Below are 24,655 nucleotides of genomic sequence, written 5' to 3' on the forward strand. Positions count from 1 at the left end.
CCTGCCTGGGCCTCCCAAAGTGCTGAGATTACAGGCGTGAGCCACCGTGCCTGGCCTTAATGTAGTGGCACCATCGTCTCCTTCACTGCTCAGGTCATCCAACGGTCCCCAGAGAGCATGCCCTCTTCGAGGACAAGACCCCCACTATAAGTATTTTTTACAAGTACAATGACAATAATGAAATTTTACCAGGGATTTCACCTGATAATTCTCCAAAAGCTTACTGCCTCTTTTCCCTTGTTTATTAGAGTGGGGATGACACCCTCACGTTATGTTATACAGTGGTGAGTAAGATGTGCTTCGTTGTTAGGATGGAGTGGTATTCGGCACATATCATTTATTTTCTTAGTTTTATTTTTTGAGACAGGGTCTCCCTCTGTTGCCCAGGCTGGAGTGTAGTGGCACCATCACAGCTCACTGAAGCCTTAACCTCCCGGGCTCAAGCTATCCTTCCTCCTTAGCCTCCTGAGTAGCTGAGACTACAGGTGAGTGCCACCACGCCCAGCTAATTTTTGTATTTTTTGTAAAGGTGAAGTGGGTTCTTTTTTTATTTTTTGTTTTTTGTTTTTTGACAGAGTGTTTCTTGTCACCAAGGCTGGAGTGCAGGGGTGCAATCTTGGCTCACCACAACCTTCGCCTCCTGGGTTCAAACGATTATCATGCCTAAGCCTCCCGAGTAGCTGGGATTACAGGCGTGCACCACCACACGCGGCTGGTTTTTGTACTTTTAGTAGAGATGGGGTTTAACCATGTTGGTCAGGCTGGTCAAAACTCCTGACCTCAGGTGATCCACCCGCCTCGGTCTCCCACCGTGCTGGGATTACAGCCATGAGCCAACACGCCCGGCCACACAGGCCATTTCCATGCTGCCCAGGCTGGTCTTGAACTCCTGGGTTTGAGCAAACTGCCAGCTTCAGTCTCCCGATGTCCTGTGATTACAGGCGTGAGCCACTGCTCCCAGCCAGTATACGTAATTTAAATGTTTCACAATTGATCATTTAAATTAAATGATTTAAACAAAATTATTTGAATGATTTAAACACCCTAGAAATAAATCCGGGTGTTAAGAAGGAAGAATCACGTTCCAAGGGAAAAGGAGCTAATATTAATCTAAAACATTTGGTGCACTATACATAGTTATCCAGTATATTTACTAAATGTAGTGTGTATAAATAGTCACAAGATAGGTAGGTGAAGACAGAAAGGGAGATTGAATTAACATTACTTTTAGAAGTCAACCAGAGCTACTCAGGAAAGGCACAGCACTAACATAAAGGGCTGAATCGGCCAGGGTGGCCAGTAGGGGATAGCAAAGACTGTGGCAAAACGAAGTGTATGCCTGGCCAACATCATGTTCAGGTTACTTCTCAAACCAGCCAGCATCTAAACCACATGGCTCTGTGGGCTGACAATACATATTTGGGCCAGATGAGGCCTGCAGACCGTAGCCCCTAAAGAGATGTGTGCTGAGGAAGCTATTCTGAGCTGAGATTGGACAGCTGAGAAGTGTTAGGGACTTATTAACACTTCTCAACCTAAACAACAGTTTAATTCAAGCTGGACAGAGCTGAGACATGGGCAGGCCGGAGCACAGTGAATGAGAGATGGAGAAAAGGCTGTTTATAACAATTAAGTTAGAACCCACAGAAGCATTGATAAGCTTTGGAAATAAGGGTTTTAAAACTATTGCCCTGGTAGGTACTTTTTACTTCATATAAGTAAACTCTAAAATGGCCAACCTATCTAGGTTTAAAGAGCGATATTAAAAAAGCACATATTCTCCATTTTCCCTGCAAGAGATAATCCTAAACATCCATTGTATCAAGCTAGTCAGTCTCTACCTTGAATGTGGTTGCAACTGTAGGTGGCACAGATACGATGTTTGGAAGAATTAAGTTCTTTTGTATTAAAAAGCCCTTATTTCTGAATATATATGGGACATTTTGGAAAGAGCTATACACATGGATTTCTTTTTAATTAGAGATTAGATGTTTAATCATACTCTCAAAATGATCCATGTAGACCAAAATGTGAAGATGTGCTGGTCTATAGCGGTGTTAAGCTCTGTATCTCCCTGCAACAGCAGCCTCAAGGCCCGTGAGTTAATCAGAAACAGAATGAGCGGATCCACCTGCCCAGTGAATCACGCTCTGTGGGGAGAGGCATGGGGCTGTGGATGGGCTCTCCAGGTGAGTGACCCAATGCGGCTAAAATGTATGACCTGCGGTCCTGGCTGCACATCCTCAGAGACTTCTCAGTGAAGTAATTTGGTACAGATTTTAGTAAAAGATATTTATGTTGTCTTTACTAACCAGAACCAGTTTAAATATAGTCTTTTAGAAGCAGAGGAAACAGAATCCAACGTATTTTTCCAGAGGTAACTTTTTTGTGTGCGTGACTCACAACTGTCTTCTGTTTCCCATTTGGAAAATGTCTCCAGGGAAGTGGCCTGCACCCTATTAGCATGTCCCCTAACCAAATGAACCAGAGGTATTCAATCACTTAGGTTAGTTAAAGTCTCTGTGATTCCCCAAGGTTTAGCTCATGGGCGAAAGGGCACACGCTTTCAATGAGATCTAAAGTTTTTGGCAAATTGATTGTAAGCCCGAGGGACCCCGTGGTTCAAATGCAAGCACATGTGTAGGGCACACACATACACGTAGCTGTGGAAGCTTTACGGATGCACTTTCTCCATCCGCGTTTTCGGGAATTTCACTGCTTCACATAGCGAAGGGGAAACCAGATGTGCAGAAAACGTTCTCCCTGGGCGGAGAAGGCAAACAGAGCTCGTGTGTTTGCTCCCCGCCGAAGCCACTTACACGTAACTCTGTAGTCCGTAGAGTCAACAAGACGACTCTAAGGGGAAGGAGGGAGGAGGAAAGGAAAAAGTCAAGGCCGACTAGATTAGCTTGGGCACACACGGCCGAGCATCCATCCATATTCTATAACATATTATCCCACCTGCTACACAGGTACCTCACAGCAGATAGCACTCACTGCCTGACTACACACGCCAGGGGCATGTTGCTGGATGGCTATGTTTTTCTTCTCCATGTCTGTTTACAGTTAATCTTCAAATCACTTATACACAGATTTATATACACAAATGCATATATACACATATACATAAACACACCTGTGCAGGTATACACACAAGGACGTATACATGATAAAGTCTAGTTGAACTACATTAATCATGGGTATATGCATGTACATACATGCACACATAAGTACATGCTAGAATCCACTTATGCTGATTACATTAATCATGGGTGTATTAGTCCTTTTCCACACTGCTATAAAAAATACCCGATACTGGGTAATTTATAAAGGAAAATGGTTTATTTGACTCATAGTTCCACATGGGTGAGGAGGCCTCAGGAAACTTACAATCATGGCAGAAGGTGAAAGGGAAGCAAGGTACCTTATTCACAGGGTGGCAGGAGAGAGAAATGCAAGCAGGGGAAATGCTAGACGCTTATAAAATCATCAGATCTCATGAGACTCACCCATTATCACAAGAACAGCATGGTGGAAACCACCTCCATGATCCAATCACCTCCCTCCCTCGGCATCTGGGGATTGCAATTCAAGATGACATTTGAGTGGGCCACAGAGCTAAACCATATCAATGGGTGTATGTGGGTACACACACACACACACACACACACACGTGTGCAGACATGCTAGAGTCCAGCTACACTGATTACATTAATCACGGGTGTATGCCTGTGTGTATATATATATATACACACACTATGACATGCTAGAGTCCAGCTACCCTGATTACATTAATCACGGGTGTATGCCTGTGTGTATATATATATATACACACACTATGACATGCTAGAGTCCAGCTACACTGATTACATTAATCACGGGTGTATGCCTGTGTGTATATATATATATATATATATACACACACTATGACATGCTAGAGTCCAGCTACACTGATTACATTAATCACGGGTGTATGCCTGTGTGTATATATATATATACACACACTATGACATGCTAGAGTCCAGCTACACTGATTACATTAATCACGGGTGTATGCCTGTGTGTATATATATACATATACACACACTATGACATGCTAGAGTCCAGCTACACTGATTACATTAATCATGGGTGTATGCCTGTGTGTATATATATATATATATATATATACACACACTATGACATGCTAGAGTCCAGCTACACTGATTACATTGACCATGGGTGTATGCCTGTACATATATCCACACACAAGGACATGCTAGAGTCTAGTTACACTGATTATATTAACCATGGTGTATTCCTGTACATATATACACACACAAGGACATGCTAGGGTACAGCGACACTGATTACGTTAATCAAGCTTCAACGCACCCTCTAAAGTCAGTATTACCCACACCAAACGTTAAAGGTAATATTTCAACAATATAACAAAATTCTCAGACAAAATGTATCCAAACCTCAAAACCATGCTCTTTCCACACAAAGTACTACCTCCCCTACGGATACTCTTGATATACTTTATATTCTTTTTTTTTTTTTCCATTTCAGGGTTAATTATACTTGTTAGGCACATTTTCACTTTTTGTTAAACATAAAAATGTTTGTTAATAGATAAAAATTTAAATTTCAGAAAGCTACTGCTGCCTGGACGAGGCTATCTGAAGCACAGATGAATTGTTGGCGGGTTCCAAAGGGCAGTATTTGGGGCAAATGGAATAAACTCTCTAAACTAGTTCAGCCTGACCTGGTGGCATGGAGTAAGAATTCGGGAAATGTGAGGGACATCCCCTATATGGAGCGGGATAGACAGACGTAGGGAGCAGAGGGAGGACGTCACGGCAGATCCAGAGGCTGATGTTGTCTTGTAATGAAATAAAACTGGAGAAGGACTAGGGGCTTCAAATTAATGAAGAGGAGCCTGAGATGAAGACTCAGGGTATGAAATTTGGGAGAAAAACAGCAAAAGGCCAGTTGAGGACGCATCTCACAGCCACGTGCCCAGTGACAAGGAAGAACAGATGTCTGAGGTCATGGCATTCTCCCTCTGCACCACCCCAAAGGCCTGCTGCCACAACCGATGTATTCTCTCTCCACTCCCGCAGACATCACCAGTACTTTCCTGACAAAAAACAACATATTTTTACTCTGCAGATGACAAATGTCTCCACTGCCATTTTCTCACTGTTTTCACACGTACACAGACCCACAAACACACCAAATGAGGACAGCTGGAAAGATTTTCCTCTGCAGATTAGAAATTAACTCTTGGGTTTCTTTCATAATAGGTAGGCACAGCCACATAGACCATTGTATTTGGCTTTTGCAGGTTAAAGTTATTGACAATGAACTGTTTAAACATGTGTGCAAGCTGCTTTATGGAGCGCCTTTAACGAGAAAGGATGGAGATAGAGCCTCCACGAAAGCCCCCCTTACAGATTAGGAGAAGTAGAAAACCTACGTCACCCCGTGGCATTAACTGCAAATGAGGCACAGCGCGATGCTGGGAGAAAGTTTTCCATTTTAAAATTAGTTAAGGAAGAATAATCATGAATTTTTTGGCAAATCTGAATTTTTAGAGAGGTAAGCCTCCTCAATGGAAGGACCCAGGATGGATGATATTTCTCAGAAGGGTCTCACTGGGGACTTCTCACTTCACGCCAGCCTCCCCATTCAAGCCAGGGCCTGCCTGAGCAACGCAGGACCTCAGAAGCAGAGAAGCCCCTCCATGCCACAAACCCCATGCCCTCATCAGAGAAACGGACAAACCCCATGCCCTTGTTAGAGAAATGGGCAGCATCCCTCGTGCACGCTAGCCAAAGCTCCAAAATAATTTAAACATGGACACCAAGACCAACACACAACAACAAGATGCCATCATCCAATGGGATCCTTAAAGGATCCTCCCCCACTTCCCATGGAAATACTAAGACACCTGTCCTCCCACTGTCATCCGAGAATCACGGGTGCAGTGCCATGTTTGTTTTAGGGGTGAAGAAACTGAAGCCAGGAAAGGTCCTGCCATCTTACTGAGTGGTTGCTTACAGAGAGAATCTCAGATCTTCCGATGGATCCAGGGGCTGCTGTGTCCTGAATGCTTCAGCCCTTGATACCTAGTGTATGGGAAAGGTCGGACCAAATATAGAGCACCCTGCCCCCCCATAACAGAATATATAAAACATCTCCAAGTTTAGGAAAGCTGCCTGGAAGATGAGCCTCACTCATCAAATGACAGCCGGCAGCTCTGTCACATCCCAGACCCAATACAATTCCCAGCTTGTGTCAGCAGCTTGCAGAATGGTGTGGATGGGACTCCAAATGGTTCATACCAAGGGGAGAAAAGCATGTGAAGTTTCCAAAAAATATTTCCTTACCTTCAAACATGTTTCTTTTTGTTTTTGTTTGAGACAGTGTCTCGCTCTGTCGCCCAGGCTGGAGTGCAGTGATGCAATCTTGGCTCACTGCAAGCTCCGCCTCCCGGGTTCATCCCATTCTCCTACCTCAGCCTCCCAAGCAGCTGGGACTAGAGGCAACCGCCACCATGCCCAGCTAATTTCTTGTGTTTTTAGTAGAGACGGGGTTTCATAGTGTTAGCCAGGATGGTCTCGATCTCCTGACCTTGTGATCTGCCCACCTCGGCCTCCCAAAGTGCTGGGATTACAGGCGCAAGCCAAGGCGCCCGGCCCAAACATGGTTTTTAAGAAAATTGGTTTAATACAACTATCAGTGTGATGTCTGGGAATCTGAGATTGCCATGGACACACACAGACACATGCTCATATGCACACTGTTACACAAAGATATGTGAAAACACACGCCACACTCACACACACATACGTTGCTGGAATGGGCATCTGCTTTGTTTGCATTGAGGAACTGTCTTACACTGAAAAAGGCTGAAGAAAAGAAATTACAACAAAACATATATATTCCTAGATTTTACTATAGCTTTGCACATAGTAGAGTTGTTACCACTGGAAATGTCCCAGCTACATAGCATTTGCACTTTACATTGGACACACAGATCTTTCTCTGCAAAAGAATGATGACTTAATTAACAAGGGTGATAAATTTACCAAAGTTTGTATTTGTGTCACCTCAAAATCTAGGTCTTGATGGATCCCTTTATAGTTGTCTGCTCAATTAATAAGCAAAACTAGGCACACAAGATTCAGAATGCCATTGTGAAGCCATGTGCCCTGCAAAAGTTCAAGCTCATTTGCAGCTTAGAACAGAGAAAGAAAATTGAAGCCGTATCTCTGCAAATTGGCAACACCCCTTTTAGAATTTAGGATATGTCCTTTAATACAAAGAAACTGGCAGTTGCAACGCTCCCCATCAACATGAAATTCAGTGAAACACACGCTGTCTCAGGGCAGCAAGGCGATACCACTGACGCACCCCAATCCCATTAACCATTTGTGGAAACTGCTAGGCTGTTACCATCCACATGGTGAAGCGACCCTGCTGAGAGCATCCCTGACTCAAAGGCTGGGGAGGCCTGGCCCAGAACACCTGCTGCTGATGCTTTAACCCCTCTGGTTCGGTTGTGTTGTTCAGGGATGAAGACCCACAGGTTTTTTAATCATTGTATTCTGCATCTGACGGTGTTGATTCATAATGAAAAACAGCCAGCATGCATTGAGTGCCTCCACCAAGCTCTCTGCTGCGTGCTGGAGGCGCTTTACTTGGTAAATCCTCAACACACCTCATGAGCAAGGTCACATTACTCCCTCAGTCCTACAGCAAGCCCTCTGCTGCCTTCTGGAGGCGCTTTGCCTGGTAAATTTTTGCAATAACTTATGAATGAGGTCACATTACTTCTCCACTCATAGAGGAAGCAGTTAGCTCCATTCAGGAGATGCTGGTAAATCCTCCCAATATCCCATGAGTTAGATCGCATTACTCCCCCAGACCTACAGCAGCAAGCCCGCTGCTGCCTCCTGGAGGCGCTTTGCCTCATAGATCCTCCCAACACCCCACGAGGTCACATTACTCCCCCAGACCTACAGCAAGCCCGCTGCTGCATTCTGGAGGCGCTTTACCTAGTAAATCCTCCCAATAACCCATGAGGTCACATTACTCCCCCAGACCTACAGCAAGCCCTCTGCTGCCTTCTGGAGGCACTTTACCTGGTAAATCCTCGTCATACCTTGTGAATGGGGTCACGTTTCTCCCCCAGTCCTACAGCAAGTTCTCTGTTGCATTATGGAGGCTCTTTGCCTGGTAAATCCTCACAAGAGATCGTGAGTGAGGTCACGTGACTCCCCTAGTCCTACAGAAGGCTAAATTGAGGCTTAAAGTCTCCTCCCCAAAGCAAAGAAATTAGGATTTAAATCAAAATTGAAGTTCCCAGAAGACACCTTCAAGAACCACGCAGTCAGAGAAGGGTCCAAGAACCATGAAATAAACCCAGACACTTCTGAGATGATTGGCTGGGGATAGGTCACGGTCTCAAAGCATCAAGTTTTGAAGAAGTTTTGCAAAGAGGAGAAAGGGGGGGGGGAAGTTTATCTCTTTAAAAAAAAGAAAAGTCACCTAAAAAAATTTTTTTAAGACGAAGACACCTGAGAACAATAAGAACAGAGGGAGCTATTCTTGATGAGAACATCTGAGGCCAATTGTTCACTCAGGTCTACACCTGCAGGTGCCATCTAGTTTAATGCTATTTAGAAAGTGTCTCTTCTTTTAGTCAAGATATGATGCAACTCAATGGATGCAGAAGGTTGTACCAGGCAAGATCACTCTTTGAAGAAGTGGTGGCTGAGGTTGGAGTTTTGTCTTTCCCCTGCAGTTAGAATTCTTCAAACACGTTATATAAAAAAGCAAAATTCTTTTTTTTTTTTGAGGCAGAGTCTTGCTCTGTCACTCAGGCTGGAGTGCAGTGGTGCAAGCTCAGCTCACTGCAACCTCCGCCTCCCAGGTTCCAGCGATTTCCTGCCTCAGCCTCCCGAGTATCTGGGATTACAGGCACCCACCACAACACTCTGCTAATTTTTTGTATTTTTAGTAGAGACAGGTTTCACTATGTTGGCCAGGCTGGTCTCAAACTCCTAACTTCAAGTGATCCACCAGTCTTGGCCTCCCAAAGTGCTGGGATTACAGGCATGAGCCACCACGCCCGGCCCGCAAAATTCTTTCAAAAGTTATTTTGGAACAAACAACCTCAAAATTGAAGCAGAAACACGTGTTGTTTTTCTTACTAACTTAGACAAGATAAAGGAGCAATGCATGGAAGCAGGAGCTCTGAGGCTGAAGAATAATGGACAAGGTGTGGTGTGAACTAACTTGGGGGAGTCCTGTATAGTTCCGGAGTTTATTGATGAATCCTCCTATCCTGATTAAGAAAATACAAGTGATAGACACTCTGATCCTGATGGCTACCACCAACTGTGGTAAAGCTACATCTTCAGCATCTACTGCCATCAGAACAAAACCCTGAGGCGGACTCAATGCCGAAGGCTACACATGCACGCGAGCTCAGAGGCCACCACTCTGCCTCAGAATTCACTGTGATGCAAAATCAAAGGTGAGTTTCACTGGGATTTCTTCATTTTAGTTCACGTTTCAAGAAGTGGCCACCCCTATATTTTCTGAAAAATGTGAGACACTTTGTAAAATTGCATGTAAGTACATTTCTGTGATGGCTATGATGACAATTTAAGGCCAGCAATGATATGCAAAATTAGGTGTATTTTAAATTTAAGAATGCTATATTGCATCTGATTCTTAAAGTGGTTAGCACTATGGAAATATTAAGAGAGCTCTGCTGAGGGCTCAATATTAAATATCAGGATTATCTACAGGAGACAGGCAAAGGGACAGAAGCTATTCCAAATATCCTCTTACCCAGAAGACTTCAAATGTCCTCCTACCTGGAAGACTCCAAATGTCCTTTTACCTGGAAGACTCCAAATGTCCTCTTACCCAGAAGATTCCAAATGTATTCTTACCTGGAAGACTCCAAGTATCCTCTTACTGAGACAGTTTTTTCTTTCTCAATTATCTCTGACCACTGCAAACTCTTCAATGAGCTGATCAATACAAATGCATTCGGAAGCTTCAGGGTGGAGTATACCATGACTTCACCATACATTTAAAAGGAAGCCATTGGGATAAGAATTAATCTACTTGAACTTTTTTTTATTTAGCCTAATTCTCAGAAATTTATATTCACCATGAGTTTTGTAAAATACTTAGAAGCAGCATTCAGAATGTGTAAAATTACACGCTATGTGTGGCTCTGATCAAGGGCGAGCGTGCAGGAGAGTGGCCATAGCAAAGTCTTAGAAAATCACAATCTCCATGTTTGCTCCTTATCCCCACCCCTAGGTACACTTCTTCTTTGAATCCTCTTTTCCTAAGGAAAGATGTTAAATTCCATAATTAAGTCATTCCCATTAAGCTGTAGAATCATTAAGTAGAGTTCAAATCAATCTTTTGTCTCTATGTTGAGGCACAGAACAGGGAATGTTTCATTCTTTGGGGACAATAATAATTATATGTTAAACATTTTTAAATAGGATATATTGTATTGACTCACAATGCATGATCAGATTTTGAAAAATTATTTCTCTCTGAGAGAAAAAAACTTTAAGCCTCCCAAGTGTTAATCAATTCATACAGGTAAACTGCAGCATGCTAATTCTCCATGGCGCTCCCTCTGTCTTCCTCTCTCCCGCTTCCTCTTTCTCACTCTGTCTCCCTCCTTCCACACCTCATCGCTACACTCTTGCTACCCAAGACAGAGCATGCAGCCCAGCAGCAGCATCACCTAGGAGCAGGTGAGTTGGAAATACAGTTCACCCAAACTTGCTGAATCCGAGCACGCATTTGGCAAGGCCCCCAAAGGATTTTCATGGGCATTACTATTTAAGAAGCAGTGTTGTAGACTACATATTTTTCACCCTTCTGCTAGGTCCTGAGCTACCCACAATCTGAAAAATCAAAGGGGAGACGGCAGTGGAAGTGCACAGCCTCAGAGAGCCAAGTGAGGGCGCTGTCCCCATGTCTGAGGCTTCCTGGAGCTGAAGCCAGTGGTTTCTATCCCCGAGGTTCTACCGTCTATGGCCAAGGAACGCTGAGACCTTCGCACTCCCCTCGCTTCACAGCCAAGTGTAACTGTAAGAAGCAATGAGGCCAGAAATGAATAGCCAGGCCTTGGAAGCATCTCACATGTGTAGGAACGTCCGCCTTTGCTACAGGAGTGATTTTTCATATTACTCAGTACATGGGAGGGGACACGTGACATCGTTTAATCCTTTACTAAACCCAAAGTTAGGATCCTTGCCTGTAGATTTCCACACAATATAGCACCAAAAACGTTCCCCATGTGTAGATGGACAATGTCATCAACGGACCGCTGTGACCACCTCAGCCCCAGGCAAAGCCCAAGGCTGCGTGCTCCAGCCGCCGGTGGTTCTCTACAGCCAGGACCTGCCTTCTGGGCTGGCTTCACCCCCAACCACTTCCACAGAGCAGCAGTGCCCGTCCAGGCCCCACCGTCACATCGCATGTGTGTTTCCTGCGCTGCTGAGGGACAGCTCACTGGGTCTCCCTGTTTGAAATTCTTGGGGACTCTGTACTTGAGACTGGGGGTGCCCGCAGCTGAGGAGGGGAGGGCTTTCCGAAAGCCCCTCTGCCTGGAGCCTGTCTGCGTTTCACTTCTGTGTCCGTGTGCATCCCTACAAGGACATTCATTTTTAAGATTTAATGTTAACTTCGTGCTGTGAAACTTATTATTTTAAAGAGAAAATATCTTAGATCCATTATGAACTTTTAAGAAAAGTCATTCATAAATTTGCAAAAGTATTCTGTTAATTATAAGTGGATCTTTATATCACCTATCATCTATCAGTCATCTCTATCTGCCTATCATTCATTTATCATCAACCTATCATCTATCTTCTGTCTGTTATCTATCTATGGATAATATATACATATTTTTTGAGTTGGAGTCTCACTCTGTTGCCCAGGCTGGAGTGCAATGGCGCGATCTCGGCTCACTGCAACATCCGCCTCCCGGGTTCAAGTGATTCTCCTGACTCAGCCTCCTGAGTAGCTGGGATTACAGGCATGCCACCATGCCCAGCTAATTTTTGTGTTTTTAGTAGAGACGGGGTTTCATCATGTTGGTCAGGCTGGTCTCAAACTCCTGACCTTGTGATCTGCCTGCCTCGGCCTCCCAAAGTGTTGGCATTACAGGTGTGAGCCACCACGCCCAGCCTATCATCTGTTCTTATCTATCCTCTATCCATCTATCTTCCTATCTAATCAATATAGCTATTATATATTCATCTATCATCTATGTATGTTCACCTCTCTGTCTCTCTACCAATCTATTTCTACATCTAGATCTACACATAGAGAGAGGAATCAGAAAAGTGTAAGCTTTAGAAATAGTATCTCCCAGCTGGGCGCCATGGCTCACACCTGTAATCCTAGCACTTTGGGAAGCAGAGGTGGGCAGATTACCTGAGGTCAGGAGTTCGAGACCAGCCTGGCCAACATAGTGAAACCCTGTCTCTACTAAAAATATAAAAGTCAGCAGGACATGTGAAGTGTGCCTATAATCCCAGCTAGCCGGGAGGCTGAGGCGGGAAAATTACCGGAACCTGGGAGGCAGAGGCTGCAGTGAACCGAGATCATGCCCTTGCTCTCCAGCCTGGGTGATAGAGCAAGACTCCCTCTCAAAAAATTAAATAAATAAAAATAAAGAAATAGTATATCCTGTCTTTTGGTGTCTAAATGAAGGCCGCTTTTAGAAATGGGTTGCAGTGTTTGTTCTGCTTGGTCCGCTTAGGATTTTTTTAATCCGGTTTTCTGCATTTCAAGTGGGACAGGAATGTTATAATGACTGAAAACCACAGGAGTTCAGCTTGTTTTACAGAGGAAAATAGAATGGGGAGGTTTCCCCAAAGTGTCCTTCTTTTTAAGATGATTGCTCACCCTATCATTTTATTCATATAATCTAAAAAGGTTTTAATCATGCCATTTCCTTCAGTGGGAAAATTAATTTCCATAGATATTTCTAGGATGTGGGCATAGAGTGATCCAAATGAGGAACTTTGTAAAGTCTGCATTTAATCTTCTGGTTATTGAACGGGACAGAGCCCCTGGCCCACGTGAGAGGAAAACACAGAGGGGGCAGGTGCCGCACGCTACATCCCTGGCGTGGCACATGAGCCGTCCAAATGCCCCTGATAACAGGTGGGTCGGCTGTCAGCTAGCAGCCCCAGTGGAGCTTCTCGGACTTCCAGACGTCAATGGGAACGACTCAGCCACTGCCTCCAATTCACATCTGTTTCTCTTGCTAAAATAAAAAATCCTGCTTTACTTGTCCTTTAATCCTCCCTCTGAAGTTCTGTCATCCATGAAGCCTTCTCTGTTACTATGCTCAGAATTAATCATGTCTCCGCTGCAAATCCCCCCAGTTTCTCATCCCCATCAGGCACCTGACTTTCTGTCTGGCACCATTGCTAGCTGTTTCTGTGCTCGTCTCCTCTTCAACATGGCAAGCGTCTCAAATGCTGTCTGTGTCTAATTTATCTCTGTCTTCACAAGAGGCTCAGAAACGCTGCACATCCCAAGAAATGGTGCTGACTGGAGCCGAGCTGAGTTGTGCCTAATTGAATCCAATGGATACGCCGGGCAGAGGCTGCAGGGTCTATAGGGTTTGTGGGCATTTCGAGGAGTCCTGTAGAAGAGCTTCTAGGACCAGAGAGAACCCCAGGGCTAATGCTCTCCCAGCTGAGTTTTCTGAGGACTGGAAAGGTTATGTGAACACAGAAGGAAGCCCTGGTCCTTGCCTTCATGGAAGACCTCCCAAGCCTGGGCAGAGCCTTGTGGGCACAGTCAGAGCAGCCCTGTGAACTACTCGTGCATCTTGCAAACGAGCGTCCCTGGGAGAGGAGCCCTGTGCTGCAGGGTGCTGCCTTTGGCACCGTCTTGCATTCCAGAGCCTGGGCTCCTCCCTGCAGCCGGGGACAGAGGCCATGTTCCCTGCAAGGTTCACTGCAGCCTCTGGGCGTCTACTCCTGTGGAGGTCTGCCTTCGCCCCATCTGGGCTGTCAGGATATGGCAGGCCACGGGGAGGCCTGTCCGTCACAGCACACCTGGACTTCGACACAGGTGTGTCTCCCTGTTCTGGGCTCCTGGATGCCGCCTTCCCGCAGAAGCCTGAACCTAATTGAAGGGCCATTGCAATCATCCTCCTGCTCATTTCCAAGACATCCCAGGCCTCCACATTCCCTTCTGCCTCTTCTTTGTGCTCAGACGTTTCCACAGAATAGCCATGTTGCCTGACTTCCATTTTCCAGGCAAGCTATGCCCTATAATACAGCAGCCAGTATAGGGTATGTTTTTTATTTAAAATGAAATAATTCTTCTCAGGGTTAACTGCTCAACAGAGTAACGGAAGACAGATTTGTCATCTCACACAGCACAACATGCAGTGATACCAGTGCACAGGCCTAGCTCCCGGCCCTCGCTAATCCCATGTTGGTGCTCTTTGAATTCCTTTGTGTTCTGGACTTGCCCTAAGGAGGTTTTTAAACAATTTCTTTCTGAGGGCCAGGTACGGTGGCTCTCGCCTGTAATTCCAGCACTTTGGGAGGCTGAGGAGGGAGGAGTGCTTGAGCACAGGAGTTTGAGATCAGCCTGGGCAACTAAGCAAGACCCTGTCCTTACAAAAAATTTATGGGCATGATGGTGCACACCTGTAGTCTCAGCTACTCGGGAGGCTGAGGCGGGAGGATTGCTTGAGCCTGAGAGGTCAAGGCTGCAGTTAGCTATGATAGCACCACTGCACTCCAGAGCAAGACCCTGTCTGAAGAAGAAAAAAGAATTCTCTCTGGCTGAAATTTTCCTTCTCTCTATACACCCCTTTTTAGATGAAATGTTTTCAATTTAAATATGCAATCTTCCAACCAGCCGTTGAATAACACATTATTAATAGCAAAGACACAGAGTACCTCGCCAGGAAACATGAATCATAAGATCAAAGTCACCAAATTCAGTACACAGACTTGCTGGTCAGCAGGACAGGCCCACCATGTGGCAAATGCAAACACAGGATGGGAGAGAAGGCACTGGCCCTGGCAACCCTGTGTGAGCAGAGTGTGGATGTGTCTCATAGACGTAAAGATACGTACGTGTACAGGCAAGAGAAAACCTCGTGGAAGAAACAGGCTCATCTTGAAGGTTAAAGCAGCTTCAGCTTCTCTCTCTCTCAGTCACTTCCTGGGCAGGAGGCCAGAGGATTTCTCCTAGAATAACAGTGGACTGTGGGTGGAGACCTCTTTTCCCCTCCTGTGGGAGAAGAGTCAAGCCCCAGGTCAGCAGAAGGGAGATGTTTCTCCTGCAGGTTAGCTGCACACTCAAGCACCTAGCGTCCTGAGTTTCGTCAGGGGTTCCTGCTGCCAGCCTAATGTTTCTAAATAGAGCACTCTAGGTTTCTGGCATCAAGCCTATGTGATCAGGTGTGAGGCAGGTACAAGGTGCAGCTCATCACTCTGGAACAGCTCTCCATTCTGGAACAGCTCTCCATTCTGGAACAGCTCATCCTGGAATGGCTTCTCGTTCTGAAACTATTCCCCATTCTGGAATGGCTCACCATTGTGGACTGGCTTCCCACTCTGGAACGGCTCCCCATTCTGGAGCAGCTCCTCATTCTGGAACAGTTCCCCATTCTGGAATGGCTTCTCATTCTGGAATAGCTTCTCATTCTGGAATGGCTCCCCATTCTGGAACAGCTCCTCATTCTGTAACAGCTTCTCATTCTGGAATGGCTCCCCATTCTGGAAGGGCTCCCCATTTTGGAATGGTTCCTCATTCTGAAACAGCTCCTCATCCTGGAACAGCTCCTCATTCTGAAATGGCTACACACTCTGGAACAGCTCATTCTGGAATGGCTCCTCATTCTGGAACAGCTTCTCATCTGGAACGTCCAGTTGCTTTGCATTTTCTTCTGTCCTCCACTCCATACTCTCAGAGGCCATTAATCACAGTTAAAGCTGCACATCCTAGGTGTCTAAACCATAGATAGATCACAAAGGTCTATTAGCGCCCTGTAGCAAAATGGGCCACACTTCTCTCTGCAGTCAGAGTTGAATTCCTAAAACCCCACCAAATACTTCACCTTGAACATGCATGTAGGAGACTGAAAGTGCAGTGGCTGAGCCCGCACACCTGCCTGGAGGAGCTGAGGAAGAAAATCAAATTGAGACTTAAAGGATGCTAAGATCTAGGGTAGCCAATTTCAGGAGAGAATGTTAAGATCTATGGCAGCTGATTCCATGACAGCATGCTAAGATCTAGGGTAGCCAATTCCATGACTGCACCTTTTGGACAAAAGGACATCTGATTTATTACGCCAAGAAAGGACAATCAAGATGAGAGAGGTTTTGTAAGTCCAAAGCCAAAGAAAAAACAAAAAAAAAAAATTAAGGGCTTTACTTTTGGAGATTTCTCCATTGTATTAAAGTAAGCTCTCTACAGCCTGATATAAAACTTACCATCAAATCCTCATAATAACAAAGGTGTCGATGCAGCTGGTTTGGAGACGGGTGTGGCTCTACAAGGACAGGGCAGCAAGGAGAAAACCCAAGGACATCTTGACTGACAGAGGGTCCAGGCACACTCACCCACAGGCTCTCTGGGCCCCACACTTCCTCTGACTCTGGCCCACATAGCAATGAAAGGTAGGTAGTGCCAGGTCGTGGGAAAGGTGCTTGCTACATCAGGCCCGTATTCTTGAACAGTTCTAGGACTCAGGACAGAGCACCAGTAGTGCCTTTTCAGCTCTTCTCTTCCTCAGTCTCCTCATCTGAAAAATGGGTGTCACAAGCCCTCTCTGCTCTTCCCTTGTAGGGTGTTTTGATTTGGGTTTTGGACCAAATAAGGCAATTCCAGATAAAGGGCTTTGAAATATCTGAAACTTTAAACCAATGTAATGTTTAAGCTGAAAAATTTTTGAATTGTATTCTTGAAGTCTCAGGTGCAAAAGAGAAGCAAGAATCCTAAAGTCATTGAATTTTTCTTTTATTTGCAGGTTCTTGTATCGTGTGGTATAAATCCCGAAATTCAGGTTGTGATCACTGGGGCTTCTGGGCTGACAATTTGGACTAAATGAGAATCTATAGGAACTCTTGCCAAAAGATTCAATTTTCTTTTACTAAAATAAAGATCTATAATACTTGTTGCTTTTTTTAAAAAAAAGAGCACTAACACCTCTGAGCTTTGCCTCCTTGTGCGAGTAATGTATTAATAATTGAGGAAAGATGGCAAGAAGGTAAAAAGAGTACAGATAGAATTCCTGGTCCTATCCCTGAAGGAGTTCACTGATTCTAATCCTTCCTGAAGTTACAACACTGTCCTAGACAGGCACACAAACACACAGAGCAAAGAAATGAATTTACTTGTTGAAAACATGCCGACGCTTTCTGTGTTTACGCTCATGTTCACTCCAACGTCCAGCTCCAGGCTGGAGACCACACGAAGGAGGCAGAAGCGGGAGGCAGAAGGCAGGTGAGCTTGTCTTGAGCACATCCGTACTTAATCCAAACATAACCACTGTGTTCCAATTTTACTTCCAACATTTCACAGATTCTAAGATGCCTTTTTTTTTTTTCCACTTTTATTTTCATGTCTCTGAGGTTGGAACGCATTTTATCACGGATGGCCTTGCACAGTCACTACTGACCCAGCAAGATCCCAGGTGTCTCTCCCAGTCACTCCAGGAAGATGGTGGTACTATCTGTGAGACTTCAGCCGTGAGGCGGTGGGAATCCACAAACAGAGCAGATCCCCTCCAAGAATCCTACGGGCAAAGAAGCTCCCTGGAGCCCAGAGACACCCTCAGGGAAGAAGGACAGACACGTGAGACTGGCAAAGCATCATCTGAAATAAAATCTCATATGCTCTGATGGCTTGGACCTGGACGACTGGAAGCAAGCTGGACAGAAAGAGCCAGGACTTTCCTGTCATCCCAGGACGCAACAGGACAGCCACAGCCCGGGCGCTTCAGGCCCCACAACACGCAAGGGCCCTGGGAGAAAGAAGGAATGCTGTCTGAGGATCTTTCCTTGACACCTTCTGGTAAAATCAAGAATTCCAGAGAACATCAGCACTAAGCGTGCAGAGCCAGTGTCAGGGGTGGAACTGACTACCGGAGTGCAGGCTTGTACAAACCCTGCATTTTCAATACTCTTGATGGCAGGAAATAATGATAGGTGGAAAATTATGAATATTCGTGGGTCCGAGATCTAAAAATGTGTAAGAAAAGGCGGATTCTGTGAACTTTTAGGAATTCCTTTATCAATGTATTATAAGATATATATTTACACACACACATACATACAATCATATGTAACATATATATGCAGATACATGCCAACACAGTTAGATTAGAATCTACATTTGTGTATGTCTTAAAGAGTTTTTTAAAATGTACAAATTAAGCATGGTCATAACTGTATCAGCAGCAGTTTTTCAGTCATGCATACAGCTGTGGTGTATCTCACCATCAACGGCTTTTAGATTTAATGGAATAAAATATTGGATTTAATAGAGTGAAGTCTGATGTCTGTGTCCTTCTAAAATTCCTATGTAGAAATTCCTACCCAAAAAGTGATGGTATGAGGGGGTGTTAAGGGGTGGGGCCTTTGTGAAGTGATTAGGCCATGGGGGCAGAGCCCTCTCAAATGGGTTTAGTGCCCCAATAAATGAGGCCTAAGGGGGCTTGTTCACCCCTTCCGCCACGTGAGGGTGCAGCAAAGAGGCTCCATCTATGAGTCAGGAAACCCTTAGCAGACACAGAGCCTACAGCACCCGGATCTCCAGCTTCCAGCCTCAGAACTCTGGGAAAGGCACATCTACTGTTTCACAGGCCCCAGTGGTGGAATTTTTGTTACAAAATTCTGGATGGACTAAGACCTATGGCTTCAGGGTTGACTCATTCTCACATCAAGAAAGTGGTACAGTTATGACAGTCATCAGTCACAGCCTAAACTACCCCTGAAGAAATTTAGGGAGGTTTCAGATTATGTTTTCATCTCAATTAAAATGAGTTTTATCTATCTTTAGGTTTCAGAAATTAAATTTGCATTGTGGACAAATTCAGGAAAGGTATATTTTAAATGTCTTAAAGTCAAAGTAGATTTTTTGATCTACCTTTACAATACATCCCACAAATACAGTCATGTACCCCATAACAACGCTTGAGTCAACAACAAACCACATATTCTACAGTAGCCCCATATACTACAGTGACCCATAGACACACACATTCATGCATGGTACATATATGCCGATGCATGCCAAAAGATGTCGATTAAAATCTACAAGGAGATAGAAAAGCAGATGAGTTTGTCTTGAGCACAGTCATACTTAATCCAAACATAACAATATTCCAATTTTACTTAAGAAATTTCACACATTGTAAGATGCCTAATAACACATTGCTCTGTCATTAAGTGAGGCATGACTGTACATACTAGAGGGCGAGGAAGAGAGTAAATGTTCAATTAATGTTTGATGATTGACCAAATCAGGTGGGATGGTGGGGGGTGGGGGGTGGAGGATAGGGGAACGATTTGTCAGACATTTTGGTGAATCCAAGATTTCACTTAAGTCAAAATAAAAATATTCATAGAGCCCAACGCAAACAAGAAAACACACAGACAACAAAAAACACAGAACGCCAATGACAAAATGGCCAAGCAGGAGAGCAGCACGTGTTCCTGACCTGGCTGCAGCTGTCCCTGAGACCCAGGCCGTCCCGGACTTCCCACTGAACCCCAGGTTATGGCCCCCATCCTTCCTCAGCCTCTCCTACCCTGACCACACAGTCGGTCGAGAGCCTTTCTTGATAGGAAAAAGAAATGAAAAGCTTAGCTCATTTTAACGGAATCAAAATGACCCAGACCTTCACATATGTTTGTGTCACAAGAGCTAAATCACATATTATTTGATGATCTTCCCTTACCTCCAGCTTGGGTTAAGTGAAGCATTAATTAGAGATGAAAATTGTTATTTTTTTAAACATAAATTAACACTAAGTAGGAGAGTTATTTGGTGTCTGAAAAAATAAAACCTAAATCACTCCAACTTCAGACACACCAGATAATACTCTTAAACTTACTTAACGGACTTTTAAAGTCAGTTTTTTCCCATTGGTTCTTCCTGAAGCATCAGAGAAATCAGCATCTCTGTAGGATCAATGTGTTTAGGTCTCCAGGAGCTTGGATAAAGCCCTGGCTGTAGCTGAATGATTTGTTGTGATACCTTTTAAATGCTCTTTTGGGTATAGAAATTTTGACTTAGAATTTATGATAACACAGAAATCAGCTTATATAAATATATGAGAACTGTCATATCCAGGAATTAAATGAATTCACTCATAAATAAAAACATATTAATATCCACCTGTTAATAGAGAGGAACTTGATATCTTTGTCACCGACAGATAGCAAGACAGGCACACGGAAATTTTATGCTTGCATACACTATGCTTAGGGAAAACAGGAAACAAACTTCTTTAAAAACTGTCCTATTATTTGTAATTAAGAAGCTTGCAAAAATTATCTCTCCCATTTATTTAAATATCTGAATTATTCTTGAAGATCGTATGTTACATATTTTCGTTTCTTCTTCTGCTTGTTTTTGCATATGTGGCATAAATTGTGAGTAAAACTCTTGAGTGGTGTTTCATATCAAACACGAATCCTCGTGTCAAGTTCTGAGCAAAGTCGTGGGAGGAGAAAGTATCTCCCAGCAGGATTATTCATTCTTTCTGTTGACGTCATCTTCCCATCCACGCCAACTCTGGCTGCCCAAGGCCACCAAGCTAATACCACTCAATGGTGTTCCGCATGTATCCTCCCTGTGGACTTACCAACTCCTAACCACCCAACCAGAGTCGGCCTGTCTCCTGTTTCCCACCCTGCTCTCTGTCTGCTCATTAAAAGCTGGCTCTTCTGTGCTACTGGCTGGTTTTTACTAAGGCATGCATATGTTTCTCCTCCCAGAATACAGATGTGTATATTCACATGGGCCTTTGGAATATGTCCATCTCATGTGCAGCCTAGAAGCTCCTCCACATAGCTCTGTCCACCCAAAATGTATTAGGAGTGACTGATAATTTCATTCAGTTCTCACTTCATCTAGTATCAGCCTTTTCTGAAATTTAATTTCCTCTCAAAAAGAAGCAATGACGCTTCTAAGATCAAGCAACCTTTCTCCTAGGCAAATGACAAACCTATGCAAGTGACAAATTTCTTCCACCATTGAAAATCGATCCACTGGAAACATTAATCATTCCAATCAATAGGGAGCTTGCGTAGGGAAATATGTGTGACGGGGTCAAGGTGGGCAGATCATGAGGTCAAGGGATCAAGACCATCCTGGCCAATATGGTGAAACCTCGTCTGTAACAAAAATACAAAAATTAGCTGGGTGTGATGGTGCTCGCCTGTAGTCTCAGCTACTCAGGAGGCTGAGTCATGAGAATTGCTGAACCCAGGAGGCGGAGGTTGTGGTGAGCCGAGATCAATCCACCACACTGCACCCTGGGCAACAGAGCAAGACTCCATCTCAAAAAAAAAAAATTGTGCTAGTGTAATCATCCTTAACCAAAAGCAAATGACTATTCAGAGACAAATGTGGGTATTTGGGCTCTAGTGGATTTGCGGTTAAAATTTGGAAGTTTGAAAAAGCTAAAGGTTTCTCAGAGTCTCTTTTTAAAAGTAAGCTGCATAAGCTGCCACTCTTTATGAGGCCTCCTTTCATTCCCCTTAAACATGGCCGTGAAATTCCGTATGTGGGAGAATACATGAATATTGAATCAAAGGTGCATGGCTGGCAAATTTTATGAAGATTCCCTACAATCTAACTATAAAGCATCACCAGGAAAAAAAAGATTACTTTTATTCTGGTTGACACAAAATTATGCATCAGAGCTTCCAGTCAAAACAGACATTGTTAGAAAGAGTGATAATTTTACTCCAACATTTCCCCGTGCTTTCAGAATTTTTACAAAGATACGGCTCCAGCAGGCATAATGTGGGTACTCTTTTCAAATAAGATCAACTGAGCAATTCGTAAATTAAAATAATAAAATATGAAATCGCAATTAAACACCACCACCACCTGGGCTTAATAAAGTTGATATTACACCTACTTGAACGCTCAGGAGTACAAAATATTTACATAAACCCCAGGGATCACAGCATGCTTCTTAGTCACCACGGTATCCCTATCACTTAATAGAGGAATAGCTCAGAATGGCTCTACGTACCGATTCACCCCTCACAAGGCAAATGCGTAGGAGGCGACTGTGCGCTGGAAACCACGCAGGTGACAAGAATGCGGCTGAAAGGAGGGCTACGGCCCCTGTTATGGCCTAGCTTACAGGCGGGCTGGAAAGGTGGACGTTTGACTGGTAATTAACCAGAATCCCGTAGAGGAGCTTGTCGTGGGAAGCCTCTCCTGGCTCAGAGATTAGGAAAGGCCTCTCGGAGCGGCATTGAAGCTGAGGTCTGCAGGAGCAAGTCGCGTGGAAATGGAGGAGATGGGGGGGAAAGCCACGACCAGCGGAGCCCTTCAAATGCCCGAAACGCAGGGCCCTGAGCTTCCTGTGCTCAGCTATCAAGAGGGTCTACGGAACTTGAACCTCAGATGACGTGGGGGCTGGGGGAATGAAGTTGGAGAGAAAGGTGGGCCGTGAGTTTGAGAGGGTTTTGTAAGCTATGTTAAGGGATCTGGACATCTTCCCAGGGGCCAATGAAAGTTGAGAAATGAATTTAACATAAAGCTATTATGGAATGCATAGTTTCAAATGATCATTCTCGCAGTTGTGTGAAGACACAGGACTCTCCAGCTGGTCAAATGTGGTGCAGAGTGATGACTGAGATGCTGCCGTCCCTGTCTGAGGGGAGTGACTTTGGGGTGGCAATGGAGATGGGAAGAAGAGACGTGCTTGGAAGCACGTGCAAGAATCAGAGCCTCAGCTTAGAGCTGATTGTCCTTAAAAAGCAGCACCCCACATTAGGCACAATTTAACCAGAGTGATGAGAAACCAGGCTCCCACCCACACGAGGGTGAGGACAGTAAAGGCTCCTGACTCAGCATCACGTGAGAAATGCTGACAGAAGAATAGTCCAGGTGGTACCTGGGGAAAACCTTGTTGATTTGGGAGCAAAGATGTTTAAAAGGTATCTACAAATACAGGCAAAGCTGCCCTCTAAAGAGTAATCTTGCTTGGCTTCAAAGAGCAGAACTAGGGTCTCCAGGGAGAAGCGGCAGGGAAGCCAATCTTACCTCAGCCTGAGGCAGAATTCTAACAATCGAGGCGGCGAATCAGGCTTCCTCCAGGTCCAGGGCAGGGTGATGTCAGCCTGAGAGAGCTTTCTAACAGTGGAGGCGGCGAATCACGCTTCCTCCGGGACAGGGTGACGCCAGCCTGAGACAGCTTTCCAACAATCCAGGCGGCGAATCAGGCTTCCTTCAGGTCCAGAACAGGGTTACGTCAGACTGAGAGAGCTTTCTAACAATGGAGGCAGCGAATCACGCTTCCTCCAGGTCCAGGACACGGTTACGTCAGCCTGCGAGAGCTTTCCAACAATCCAGGCTGCGAATCAGGCTTCCTCCAGGACCAGGACAGGGGTAAGTCAGCCTGAGAGAGATTTCTAACAATGGAGGCGGCGAATCACGCTTTCTCCAGGACAGGTGACGCCAGCCTGCGAGAGATTTCTAACAATGGAGGTGGGGAATCACGCTTCCTTCAGGTCCTGGACAGGTGACGCCAGCCTGAGAGAGCTTTCAAACAATGGAGGCGGTGAATCACGCTTCCTCCAGGTCCAGGATAGGGTTACGTCAGCCTGAGAGAACTTTCTAACAATGGAGGCGGCGAATCACGCTTCCTCCGGGTCCAGGACGGGGTTACGTCAGCCTGAGAGAGTTTTCTAACAATGGAGGCGGCGAATCACGCTTCCTCCGGGTCCAGGACGGGGTTACTCAGCCTGAGAGAGCTTTCTAACAGTGGAGGCGGCGAATCACGCTTCCTCCAGGTCCAGGATGGGGTTACGTCAGACTGAGAGAGCTTTCCAACAATGGAGGCGGCGAATAACGCTTCCTCCAGGTCCGGAACAGGGTGACGCCAGCCTGAGAGAGCTTTCTAACAACGGAGGCGGCGAATCAGGCTTCCTCCAGGTCCAGGACGGGGTGACGCCAGCCTGAGAGGGCTTTCCAACAATGGAGGTGGCGAATCACGCTTCCTCCAGGTCCAGAATGGGGTTACGTCAGCCTGAGGGAGCTTTCTAACAATGGAGGCGGCGAATCACGCTTCTTCCAGGTCCAGGACGGGGTGACGTCAGCCTGAGAGAGCTTTCTAACAATGGAGTTGGCGAATCAGGTTTCCTCCAGGACAGGGGTTTGCTCCCCAGGTGCAGGGGCTGAGGTGAAGAATAAGCATAAAGTGGGGAAGCACAAACATCAGCGAGTATTTGACTTAAAAATTAAAAATTCAGTTCAGAGGGAAGGCAAAATTAGGCTCTGGGTAGCATTTGCTGGGTGGATTCTAACATAAATCTAACAGTTTGTGTGCTGGGAACACAGAGGAAAAGGCTGTTCAGAAAACACTGGTGTTCCTACGTTCATG

At 45.0% G+C, this 24,655-nt stretch overlaps 1 long non-coding RNA gene across 1 annotated transcript in view; it reads right to left on the reverse strand.

Moving 5' to 3' along the window:
- LOC129487884 (uncharacterized) overlaps positions 1-23,955 on the reverse strand; it is a 164,574-nt gene extending 140,619 nt beyond the window's left edge. Inside the window, exon 1 of the long non-coding RNA XR_008659510.2 lies at positions 23,317-23,955. This is a non-coding gene — a long non-coding RNA (uncharacterized lncRNA). The remainder of the gene's footprint in view (positions 1-23,316) is intronic.
- Positions 23,956-24,655: the final 700 nt, after the last annotated feature.

This window comes from Symphalangus syndactylus, chromosome 1 (genome assembly GCF_028878055.3).
Source record: "Symphalangus syndactylus isolate Jambi chromosome 1, NHGRI_mSymSyn1-v2.1_pri, whole genome shotgun sequence".
Lineage (NCBI taxonomy): Eukaryota > Metazoa > Chordata > Mammalia > Primates > Hylobatidae > Symphalangus > Symphalangus syndactylus.